General features: G+C 43.8%; 1 protein-coding gene and 1 non-coding gene across 3 annotated transcripts in view; one reads left to right on the forward strand and one right to left on the reverse strand.

Moving 5' to 3' along the window:
* The window catches only part of LOC126184970 (regulator of G-protein signaling 7), a 278,200-nt gene that overhangs the window by 168,697 nt on the left and 97,288 nt on the right, over positions 1 to 12,215 (reverse strand). The gene's annotated exons all lie outside the window — the stretch shown is intronic.
* Positions 103 to 177, forward strand: Trnas-cga (transfer RNA serine (anticodon CGA)). Its single transcript has one exon. It is a non-coding gene; the product is annotated as a tRNA-Ser (tRNA).

A 12,215-nucleotide genomic window follows, 5' to 3' on the forward strand; every position in this document is an offset into this window, starting at 1 on the left:
AGTGCTAGTTCTGCAAGTTTCGCAGGAGAGCTTCTGTAAAGTTTGGAAGGTAGGAGACGAGGTACTGGCAGAAGTAAGGCTGTGAGTACCGGACGTGAGTCGTGCTTCGGTAGCTCAGTTGGTAGAGCGCTTGCCCGCGAAAGGCAAAGGTCCCGAGTTCGAGTCTCGGTCGGGCACACAGTTTTAATCTGCCAGGAAGTTTCATATCAGCGCACACTCCGCTGCAGAGTGAAAATCTCATTCTGGAAACATCCCCCAGGCTGTGGCTAAGCCATGTCTCCGCAATATCCTTTCTTTCAGGAGTGCTAGTTCTGCAAGTTTCGCAGGAGAGCTTCTGTAAAGTTTGGAAGGTAGGAGACGAGGTACTGGCAGAAGTAAGGCTGTGAGTACCGGACGTGAGTCGTGCTTCGGTAGCTCAGTTGGTAGAGCGCTTGTCCGCGAAAGGCAAAGGTCCCGAGTTCGAGTCTCGGTCGGGCACACAGTTTTAATCTGCCAGGAAGTTTCTTATCCTATATCTTGACTCCATTTTTAACTTATTATCCAAATGGAATCCAAGCAGTATTACGTAGAGCGTTTCCTGCTGTATCCGGAATGTGCGGTGCAACAAAGACCGGAGGCGTGAGTGGCAAAATAAGTTTAATCTCTCAGTTGGAGTTCACACAAGATCTGAATACAAACACTGTCAGACGGAATTGTACACTGAGTCCCTATTAAAATCACACAACACTGTCTCTTCAAGTCTGTATATGTCCGTAGTTGCAAGCGGTGAGTCCAAACACTTCGCGAGACTGCAGCCTGACTTCGCACTGCCGTCCGTGGCGGGACGTGCGCTTGTAAGTTTTAACTAACCCGGGCGCGCAGGAGTACCCAGGCCGCTGGTGAGCCCGCGGTGTCGTGGCATTGCGTGATTGGCCCGTAGTAGGTAGGTTGCTATTTTCCGTATGTACGCCGGCCGGCGTTGCTGGGGTTACCGCGGAAGGGATGGTTGCGCCTAGGCTGTTTAGCGGCGATGTTGCCGCCGCCTATCGGGCGTGAGCTGGCGCGTCTGGTTCCTAGCCATGAAACGCTGTGCGCCACAGTGCGGTCATTGATGGTGCCGCATTTCATTTAGCGTATGACATGTCTACCGCTGGAGCTAATCGCCATTATTGCTTGTTTGAAATTGCATAATGTGAAGCCTAGTGAGATTAAGACTTAAACTCTTAGGTCCACCTAACTTCTAAACCAGTTCAACTACAAAATGAGCTCTCTCTCCTAAAGCGGAATTTGGATCCTTGATTTGTCTTGCATCCCGCTCAAACTGTCACCCAGGCTCCGACTCTGATATTAATATGAAGACTGAACAATTGCTTACCTACGCTGCAGTCAGCACTAGACGGCTCTCACAAGACATCGTGGCCCACGCCAGGAGGCACTCGTAACATGTGTAGAGGTATCGTCAGTTACTTTGCGTGGCCTGTGTTTAGCGGCCCGGACCGGCTATTTCACTTCAATTTCTATTGATTAGCAACACTGTGTCATCATCTGAATGATCAGGAAGACCTGCCGTACTATGAGGCTAATTCGGAAAGTTAGGTTGCAAGAATTTTTTGAAGTACAGTAAATGAATTTATTTTAATAAAATTTACATGCATTGTAGTACAGGTCTTCCATTATTTTTCCATTTATATCAATACATTTTGTCATCTGTGGGACGAGTTTTTTTATTCTTGTGTCATAGATAATCTCCCGCCACCTTTTTCAGCCAGTTCTTCACTTCGATTTTCACCTCGTTGTCGTCGGAGAGGTGTTTTTCACGAAGATATTCCTTCAATACTGTGGGACCAAACTGCTGAGGTCATCGGTCCCTAGGCTTACACACTACTTAATCTACTTGTGTGCTTTGGTAAGCATCTTGGGCACCCATCGCGTACACAGCTTGCGATAATTTAGTCAATCAGTTACGATTTCATGAACAACAATTCGTGAAATGTTTGGACAAACTGCACGCAGGTCGTCAATTGTCAAACGGCGGTCAGAGAGAAGGTGTTTTTCAATTTTCTGCACCACATCGCCAGTCACAACAGACGGCCTTCCGCTTCTGTCTTCATCGTGAATTTCCGTCCTTTCAGAATTGAAATTCCGCACTCTTTTCGTCACATGCTGTCTTGACATTACGTCCTCTCCATAAACTGAAACAATTTCGCGATGAATCGCAGCGGCGTTCATGTCCTTAGCATTTAGGTAGCGAATTACAGCGCGCACTTCGCGCTTGACGGGAGCCGGAATGAGAACGCTCATTTCTAACAAGTCACCACAACACTAATCGACGAGCTACTGATTGTTGGGAATGCTCGTTCCGTCCTCCGGCTTCCCGCTACACGGCAGTGGTACGACCTTCCCGCACGGACATTTCATGCTAAAGCGACGTGCCTTGTAACCTTAGTTTCCGTATAACTCTAGGATTAGGCTTGGATTCTGCTGGACTGCTACTTTGGAAGACTTCGTAAATTGCATACAATGACATGGCTATGGATTTCCGGACTTTCTGGTTAAACTCTCTTGTTCCGTTTTGGCTCTAATGCACTTCGATTCAGCACAGATAGATTATAATCTATTTTACTTATTGCACTGTTTTTCTGTTGTGAATTTATCAGAGTACTCATCGAGTCAGTGTTGAATTCATCAGTTAGCTTGCTTGTGTTATCGACAAACATTCCAGTTTTTGAAGAGCCTATAAAGTCATTGGAAGATAATTTATGCTGGTTAAGAACAACAGAGTGTCTAGTGCCGCTCCTTGTGGGACCGCACGTTATATTCTCCAGTTTGAAATCAGTGTCATACCTGCGACAACGTTTTTCATTGAGGCCCTATGCTTTTTGTCAGAAAGATAAGAATTCCACCACGACATAACACTTTAGTTTGCCATGTAGAATTTCGTAATCTATATAGTCAAAGGCTTTAGCTAGGTCACAGAATGTACCAACAGTATCATTTTTCTAACAATTTCCATGATTTTCAATAGAGTCAATAAATCCATCATGAAGGCTACGAGAATTTTTGTGCTATGCAACGTAGATAAGCAGTTGTTAACATCCTAATCAAAAAATGGACATCATTTAATTTGAATGTGATGTGTGCACATCACCTGTAGATTGTGTATCAAGCACAAAGTTTTTAGAGATCAAGAGTGATAGTCAACTAACATGGAATGAACACACAGAGACTGGCAAAAAGTATGCCATTAGCCTGTTATGCTCTTAGGGTTTTATCACCAGTTACGTAGCCAACGTCTTGTAGTGACATACTGTGCCTACGTATACTCAATTCTTAGCTATGGGATTCTTTTCTGGGGATTGAAGTCACAAAACTTGGACACCATTTTAAACTGCAAAAAACGGCCATAAGAATAATAATTGGAATGGTACTCAGGTTCAATGCACAGAGCTACTGACAATAGTTGGGGGTTATTACTGCACCAAATGGTGCGTATCAGGGAAAACATTACTAAGTATTCCCTTACTAGTTCTGTACATAACCATGGAACAAGAGCCAATTTGGACTTACATTTACAAACAAAAACTCAAAATAGCATATTATATCAGGGAATAAAATTATATTAATAATTGCCAAAAGAAATGAAAAAGATTACTAAAATACATCTGTTTAAAATGACAACTACAGAGTTCTTCATAAGTAACGCATAGTACACAATTAAATATTACTTAGGGAATCAGAGTAGTGGGTAGTAGTGAAAGAGGATACGTTCAACACCCTGTTGCATTTCAATACATAATCAGAGTTTACTTCTTTCACAAGGAAACGTGTCAAAATCTAAAATGCATGATAATAACGTCTTTTCATTCTCCTGATTTCAACATCTCACTAATCACAGAGGGATGACGACTCAGTTTTCCAGATGGGCTTTAAGCATAGTTGAATACATGTGGGAATGGGTCAGCTATGGGCACAGCAGCGTCTGCACAGTCGAGTAGTCACAGCAAATGCCTTAGTGTATGTGGTGATGAAGAATGAAACTATGTTTTATATTATGAGTTACCTGAAACAAATTGCGTGTAAATCAACGAACGTTGTACTATAGGCACGAAACAAATGAGTCAGTGCAGCTGTTTAGACACTGACCTCATATTTGGGAGGGTGGCGCTGCTGTCTCCAGTTTTCCTGAATCACTGAGGCAAATGCCAGAATGGTTCTTTAATCAAGGCCATGGCCAGTCATCCGTCCCGTCCTCATAGACCACTTGTCCTATTTTCATAAAGCATGTTCTGTATTGTATATTCTGAGCTATTGATGTGCATTGAATTACCTTGACAATTTCTACATCATTGTGAGATGATCCTTGAATGAATAAAGATAGATAAATAAATAAAATAACTCACATTTAATGTAAGTTTCTCACATAGCAAATAGTCTCAAACAGCTGGGAAAAAACTTCAGGTTACTCACATATATAAAAATGGCATAAGAATGGTTGAGCAAAATTATAGACCAAATCGTAAATGTCAGTTTACTGCAAGGATCCTGAGCATATTTCAAGTCCGAACATACTGAATTTCCTAGAGAGAGAAAAGCTTCTGTCCATAATCTAGGATTGATTTATAAAGTATCGGTTGTGCAAAACACTACTTGGTTTTTGACAAACAATATCTTGTGACCCACGGCTGCAGAGCAACAGGCAAATTCTATATTTCTTCCAGATAGTGTCCAGTATTGTACTCAGCTGTGGATTTTCGATGTAGGTCCAAGTATATAGAATAGGCTCTCAAAACACACTACTGTCTTACAGATTTTTAGTGTGACAGAACTCAGTATGTTGTCCAAGATGGTGTGTCATCAGAAAAGAGGTGCCATTAGGACTGCAATGAGAGGTGTGATAGGCTTGCCCCTGTTCTCTACATACATAAACACTCTGTTGGACTGGGTGGCAGCAATCTGATACTGTTTGCTGATACTGCTGTTGCATACAGGAAAGTGTCACCATTGTGTGACTATAGGGGCTTTCACGAAGATTTGGACACAATTTTTGTTTGGTGCAGTGAATGGCAAGTTGCTTTAAATGTGGATAACTCTAAGTTAACGCAGGCTGGAAGGAGGAACGTTCCTGTGATGTTCAAATAAAATGTTAATGGTATGGTGCTTGATTTAGTCATGTTGATTAAATTTGTAGAGGTAATACTGAAAAACGTTATCAAGTGGAATGGGCACATAAAAGGAAAATGAATGGCTAACTACAGTTCGCTGAGAGAGTCCTGGGAAAGTGCAGTGCACCTGTACAGGACACCACATACAGAACACTTGTACAGGCCATTCTTGAGTACTGTTTGAGTGTTTGTGATCTCCACCAGGTCAAATTAAAGGAATACATCAAATCAATTCAGAGGGATTCTGTTCTACACAGATGAGCCAAAACATTATAATCACCTGCTTAGATATACTGTCTGTCTATCTTTGGAATGAAGTACATCACCGATTGTATCAGAGATCTGACAGTTTGCTGGCATTAGATGTCTACCAACTGGCCATGTAATTCACATAAATAACGGGCCGCTGATTTGCGCATGTAGTGACGGCGCCGTTAGTGACACAGATGGGTACCACAGGTCTCATGTAAGCGCAGGAGAACGTCTCCCATAATATAATATTGCTCCCACCACCCTGTGTCCAGGGCACTATGCACGTTTACAGCCGCCATTCACCTCGATGACGGCGTTTGTGGAGACGACCATCGACTTAGTGTAGAAAAAATGTGGTTCACCCGAAGAGCCGACACGTTTCCATTGATCGACAGTCGAATGCCGTTGGTCCCGTACCCACTGCAATCGTAATTGACGATGCCATTGGATCAACATGTGAACACATAGAGGTGGTCTGCTGCGGAACTCTATGTTCAACAATGTACGATGAATGGTGTGCTCCGAAACACCTGTGGATGCACCCGCACTGTGCTCTTTCGGCACATGTCACCATCTATCCTACTTTACAGAGCAGAAAAGCCTCTGAGCTGCATGTTCTGTGAAGAGTCATGGACGTCCAACTACACTCCTGGAAATGGAAAAAAGAACACGTTGACACCGGTGTGTCAGACCCACCATACTTGCTCCGGACACTGCGAGAGGGCTGTACAAGCAATGATCACACGCACGGCACAGCGGACACACCAGGAACCGCGGTGTTGGCCGTCGAATGGCGCTAGCTGCGCAGCATTTGTGCACCGCCGCCGTCAGTGTCAGCCAGTTTGCCGTGGCATACGGAGCTCCATCGCAGTCTTTAACACTGGTAGCATGCCGCGACAGCGTGGACGTGAACCGTATGTGCAGTTGACGGACTTTGAGCGAGGGCGTATAGTGGGCATGCGGGAAGCCGGGTGGACGTACCGCCGAATTGCTCAACACGTGGGGCGTGAGGTCTCCACAGTAGATCGATGTTGTCGCCAGTGGTCGGCGGAAGGTGCACGTGCCCAGTGGTCGGCGGAAGGTGCACGTGCCCGTCGACCTGGGACCGGACCGCAGCGACGCACGGATGCACGCCAAGACCGTAGGATCCTACGCAGTGCCGTAGGGGACCGCACCGCCACTTCCCAGCAAATTAGGGACACTGTTGCTCCTGGGGTATCGGCGAGGACCATTCGCAACCGTCTCCATGAAGCTGGGCTACGGTCCCGCACACCGTTAGGCCGTCTTCCGCTCACGCCCCAACATCGTGCAGCCCGCCTCCAGTGGTGTCGCGACAGGCGTGAATGGAGGGACGAATGGAGATGTGTCGTCTTCAGCGATGAGAGTCGCTTCTGCCTTGGTGCCAATGATGGTCGTATGCGTGTTTGGCGCCGTGCAGGTGAGCGCCACAATCAGGACTGCATACGACCGAGACACACAGGGCCAACACCCGGCATCATGGTGTGGGGAGCGATCTCCTACACTGGCCGTACACCACTGGTGATCGTCGAGGGGACACTGAATAGTGCACGGTACATCCAAACCGTCATCGAACCCATCGTTCTACCATTCCTAGACCGGCAAGGGAACTTGCTGTTCCAACAGGACAATGCACGTCCGCATGTATCCCGTGCCACCCAACGTGCTCTAGAAGGTGTAAGTCAACTACCCTGGCCAGCAAGATCTCCGGATCTGTCCCCCATTGAGCATGTTTGGGACTGGATGAAGCGTCGTCTCACGCGGTCTGCACGTCCAGCACGAACGCTGGTCCAACTGAGGCGCCAGGTGGAAATGGCATGGCAAGCCGTTCCACAGGACTACATCCAGCATCTCTACGATCGTCTCCATGGGAGAATAGCAGCCTGCATTGCTGCGAAAGGTGGATATACACTGTACTAGTGCCGACATTGTGCATGCTCTGTTGCCTGTGTCTATGTGCCTGTGGTTCTGTCAGTGTGATCATGTGATGTATCTGACGCCAGGAATGTGTCAATAAAGTTTCCCCTTCCTGGGACAATGAATTCACGGTGTTCTTATTTCAATTTCCAGGAGTTTATTTAGCGCCTAGTGGTAATTTCACTGTCCTATCTCTTCCCGTAGATTCTCACGACAGTAGTACGTGAACATTCGACCAGCTTCGCCGTTTTTGGAATAATCGTTCACAGGCTCTGCGAGATAATAATCAGTCCTTTGTCAAAGTCGCTTATCTCAATGGATTTCCCCATTTGTAGCCCATATCTTTGCAAGGGTGATCCCCCGCCCGTGCTGCACCGCTACATACTTTCGTTACCGCGTTACGTGCCGCAACGCCACCAGGGGGGATAAAACGTCGCGGTGGGCAGTGGTCATAATGTTTTGGCTTATCAGTGTGTTCGTTACCAGTCAGATGGATCAGTGCAAGTTAGAGAAATGATCCATAAGTTTAACTGGGAATCACTGGAGAACAGAAGGTTAACATTTTCGAGTCAACAGGAATTATTCGCAAAACAAAATCAATTTTCGACTGTGTGTGCCAGTCATTTTGTCAATAGCGTACAATTTTTTGTGACGTTATAGATAGAAATTTTGAAAATTTTCTTTAAAAAATGGGGTTTGGATGAAATAAGAATACTTTAAATTAAGTTTGTTTCATTTTTCACAGGTGTCTTTGTTTACAATAGAGGAGTGGTTTTTTTTCTTCAAAACTTGATAAACACAAAAATATATTTTTGAGGAAACATATTTTTTAAAAATAACATACGGAAATACTGACATAAACCACATCATTTAACATTTACACAGCTTTTGAAGGCATGATTTCGATTGTGTGTTTTCTAAAATTTCCAGTGTTTATTTCAGAATAGAGGAACAAAATATCCATGTTCTTTTAAAAGTCGATAACACAAGATGTAAGTTAAAAGTTTTGTTACTAAACACATTCTACTACTACTACTACTACTACTACTACTACTACTCCTTGGCGCTACAGCCCTTGTAGGGCCTTGGCCTCCTGGACAACCTCCGCCCACTCTTCTCTGCTGGCTGCCTTGGCTCTCCATCTTCTCACTCTCATCCTTCTCAAGTCCTCTTCCACGTCGTCTAGACATCTGGTCCTTGGTCTGCCCCTTATACAACGTCCACCGGGTTTTCCTTTGAAAACTCTTGACTGTGCCGTTCTCCACCATTCTTTCTACATGTCCCAAACAACGTAGTCTATTACTCTTTATTTCAGTCACGATATCTGGTTAGTTGTACAAATCTCTGATCTTATTATTTCTGATTCTCCGAAAATCCGTATCATTCACTGGCCCGTAGCTTTTCCTGAGTATCTTCCTTTTCCATCTCAGTAACAACTCATTGTTTTTAGTCCAGGTCTCCGAACCATACATCAGCACAAGTCTAACTACTGTACGATACACCGTCAGCTTCAGATTCCGACTAAGGCTCCTTACTTTAAACACTTTAACCAGTGCAAAGTAGCTCCTGTTACCAGCTGCAATCCTTCCATGTATTTCTCCTCTCGTATCATTATTCTCACTTACCAGTGACGCAAGATATTTAAAGTTCACACAGCATTCATATTCTTTTCCGTTCAAAGTCATGCTTCTTTCTCCTTCATTATATCTTTTCCTATATGTTAAATACTTGGTCTTTGACTGATTAATGGTCAGTCCAATTTCCGCGCCATGTCTTTCTACTTTTTCAAGCTTTTCTTCCAGGTCCTGTTTCCTCCTGGACAACAAATCAATATCATCCGCATATGCAAGCTCATGAGTCACACTATTAAAAAGTGTTCCCCCAGGGTTGTTGCTTTGTATCTTTCGCAGTACACTCTCCAAGGCGATAATAACAGAATAGTGGAGAGCACATCACCTTGCTACAGTCCTTGGTTAACTTCAAATGCCTTTGATAAAGTGCCCTCGATCTTTACTTTGCAGATTGTTCTTCTCAAAGTCATTTGAACCAATCTTATCAGTTTGTTAGGGACTTCAGTCTCTTGCATTGCCTTCCAAAGTTGGTCCCTTTTGATACTATCATAAGCTTGTTTGAAGTCAATGAACAGCTGGTGTACATCGATGTTGTACTCATAACATTTTTCAGGGATCTGTCTGATAGTGAAAATCTGGTCTGTAGTGGATTTATTAGTTCTGGAAGCATACTGGTAGCCTCCGAGATACTCTTCTACGTATGTTCTTGACCGCCCAGTCATGATTTTTCCTAATACATTATATACTATACAGAGTAATGCAATTCCTCTATAATTTCCGCAGTCAGCTTTGTCTTGTTTCTTATGTATAGGGCAGAGTATTGCTGCACACTGCTTCGGCATATTTTCTTTACGCCATATTTCCAATATAATCTCATGCAAAACCTTTCCTTGTTTTTCTCCACCATATTTTATCATTTCTGCTGTAATATTGTCTTCTCCCGGAGCTTTATTGTTTTTAAGAGTATTGATGCTAACTTTAACTTCTTCCAGTGTGGATTCTGCAACTGATCCCTAGTGCTCTTCATCTCTGTTTATTTCCTGCTCCACCTCTTCTGCCATACCGGCATCTATCCCACCTTCATTTTCCGATTCTTCATGCAGTAGTTCACTAAAATACTCCACCCACCTGTCTAAAATCTGCTCTCTTCCTCCAATCAGATTTCCCTCCTTATCTTTACAGAAAACAGCTCTGGATTGGAATCCTTTCCTTATATCTTTAACCCTCATATAGAATTTCCTTGTTTCTTGAGCAGTACCTCTCTCTTCTAACTCATCAATCCACCGTTTTTCAAATTCTCTCTTTTTCCTCCTACATTCCTTATCTGTTTCCCTTCTCTTCTCCTGGCATTCTTCAACTGTACCTCTAGTTATGCTCTGCAGCATTCTTTTTCTTGCCACATTTCTTTCTACTATCTTCTTCCTACAGTCTTCATCAAACCAACTCTGGGTTCTCGATTGCTTCTTTCTGCCCAGTACAGTTTCAGCTGTCTCACGTATTATTCCTTTAACCGTTTCCCACCTTTCTTCAATATTCTCTCCTGCCCGCTCTTCGTCTTCATTATGTCCATTTGTCAAGATAATTTTATACTTTTGTACAGTATTTTCATCATTTTTTAACTTGGTATCATCAAACCTTGGCGTGATAGCTTTCTTGGTCTGTCTATAATTGGCTGTCCTCTGTCTGTATTTGATTCTTGCCAAATAATGATCACTATCTCCATCTGCACCACGACAGCTATCCACCTCTAATATATCTGAAGCATGTCGTCTATCTGTGCGGTCTTCCTCTGTGAAACTGCTTTGGAAAAAGGTGTTTAGTATTTCAGCTTTACGCGTGTCATCCTCTGTTTCAATGCCATCAGCATCCCGGAGTGTCTGGATATGCTGTTTCGAGCCACTTACTGATTTAACGTAAGACCAGAACTTCCTAGGATTTTCTGTCAAGTCGGTACATAGAATTTTACTTTCGAATTCACTGAACGCTTCACGCATAGCCCTCCTTACGCTAACTTTGACATCGTTTAACTTCTGTTTGTCTGAGAGGTTCTAGCTGCGTTTAAATTTGCAGTGAAGCTCTCTTTGCTTTCGTAGTAGTTTCCTAACTTTGTTGTTGAACCACGGTGGTTTTTTCCCGTCCCTCACAGTTTTACCCGGCACGTACCTGTCTAAAACGCATTTTACAATTGTCTTGAACTTTTTCCATAAACACTCAACATTGTCAGTGTCGGAACAGAAATTTTCGTTTTGATCTGTTAGGTAGTCTGAAATCTGCCTCCTATTACTCTTGCTAAACAGATAAACCTTCCTTCCTTTTTTTTATATTCCTATTTACTTCCATATTCAGGGATGCTGCAACAGCCTTATGATCACTGATCCCTGTTCTGCGCTTACAGAGTCGAAAAGTTCGGGTCTGTTTGTTATCAGTAGGTCCAAGATGTTATTTCCACGAGTCGGTTCTCTGTTTAACTGCTCGAGGATACTGGCGTATCACCCGGCGTGATGGTATGGGGTGCCATTGGTTACACGTCTCAGTCACCTCTCGTTCGCACTGACGGCACTTTGAACAGTGGGCGTTACATTTCAGATGTGTTACGATCCGTGGCTCTACCCTTCATTCGATCCCTGCGAAACCCTACATTTCAGCAGGATAACGCACGACCGCATGTTGCAGGTCCTGTACGTGCCTTTATGGATACAGAAAATGTTCGACTGCCGCCTTGGTCAGCACATTCTTCAGATCTCTCACCAATTGAAAACGTCTGGTCAATGGTTGCCGAGCAACTGGCTCGTCACAATACGCCAGTCACTACTCTTAATGAACTGTGGTATCGTGTTGAAGCTGCATGGGCAGCTGTACCTGTACACTCCATCCAAGCTCTGTTTGACTCAATGCCCAGGCGTATCAAGGCCGTTATTACGGCCATAGGTGGTTGTTCTGGGTACTGATTTCTCAGGATCTATGCATCCAAATTGCGTGAAAATGTAATCACATGTCAGTTCTAGTACAATATATTTGTCCAATGAATATCCGTTTATCATCAGCATTTCTTCTTGGTGTAGCAATTTTAATGGCCAGTAGTGTAGTATCCTGAACGAAGCCACATTGTTCCAAAACTTTGTAGTATCCAGTCGGTGAAAGAATCTCTTCCTTTTTCCGGTATTCTTTATCTACCCTATCAAAGACTCTGTCAGGATTACAGCTGCAAGCACGAATACGGAAATAGTATAACAGCTTATCAAATTTTCTGCTTTCTTCCATGAAGGCCATTAGAGTGTACATCATTACTAATTTTTTTTATTTTGACTGGTACAGG

Source organism: Schistocerca cancellata, chromosome 4 (assembly GCF_023864275.1).
Source record: "Schistocerca cancellata isolate TAMUIC-IGC-003103 chromosome 4, iqSchCanc2.1, whole genome shotgun sequence".
NCBI lineage: Eukaryota > Metazoa > Arthropoda > Insecta > Orthoptera > Acrididae > Schistocerca > Schistocerca cancellata.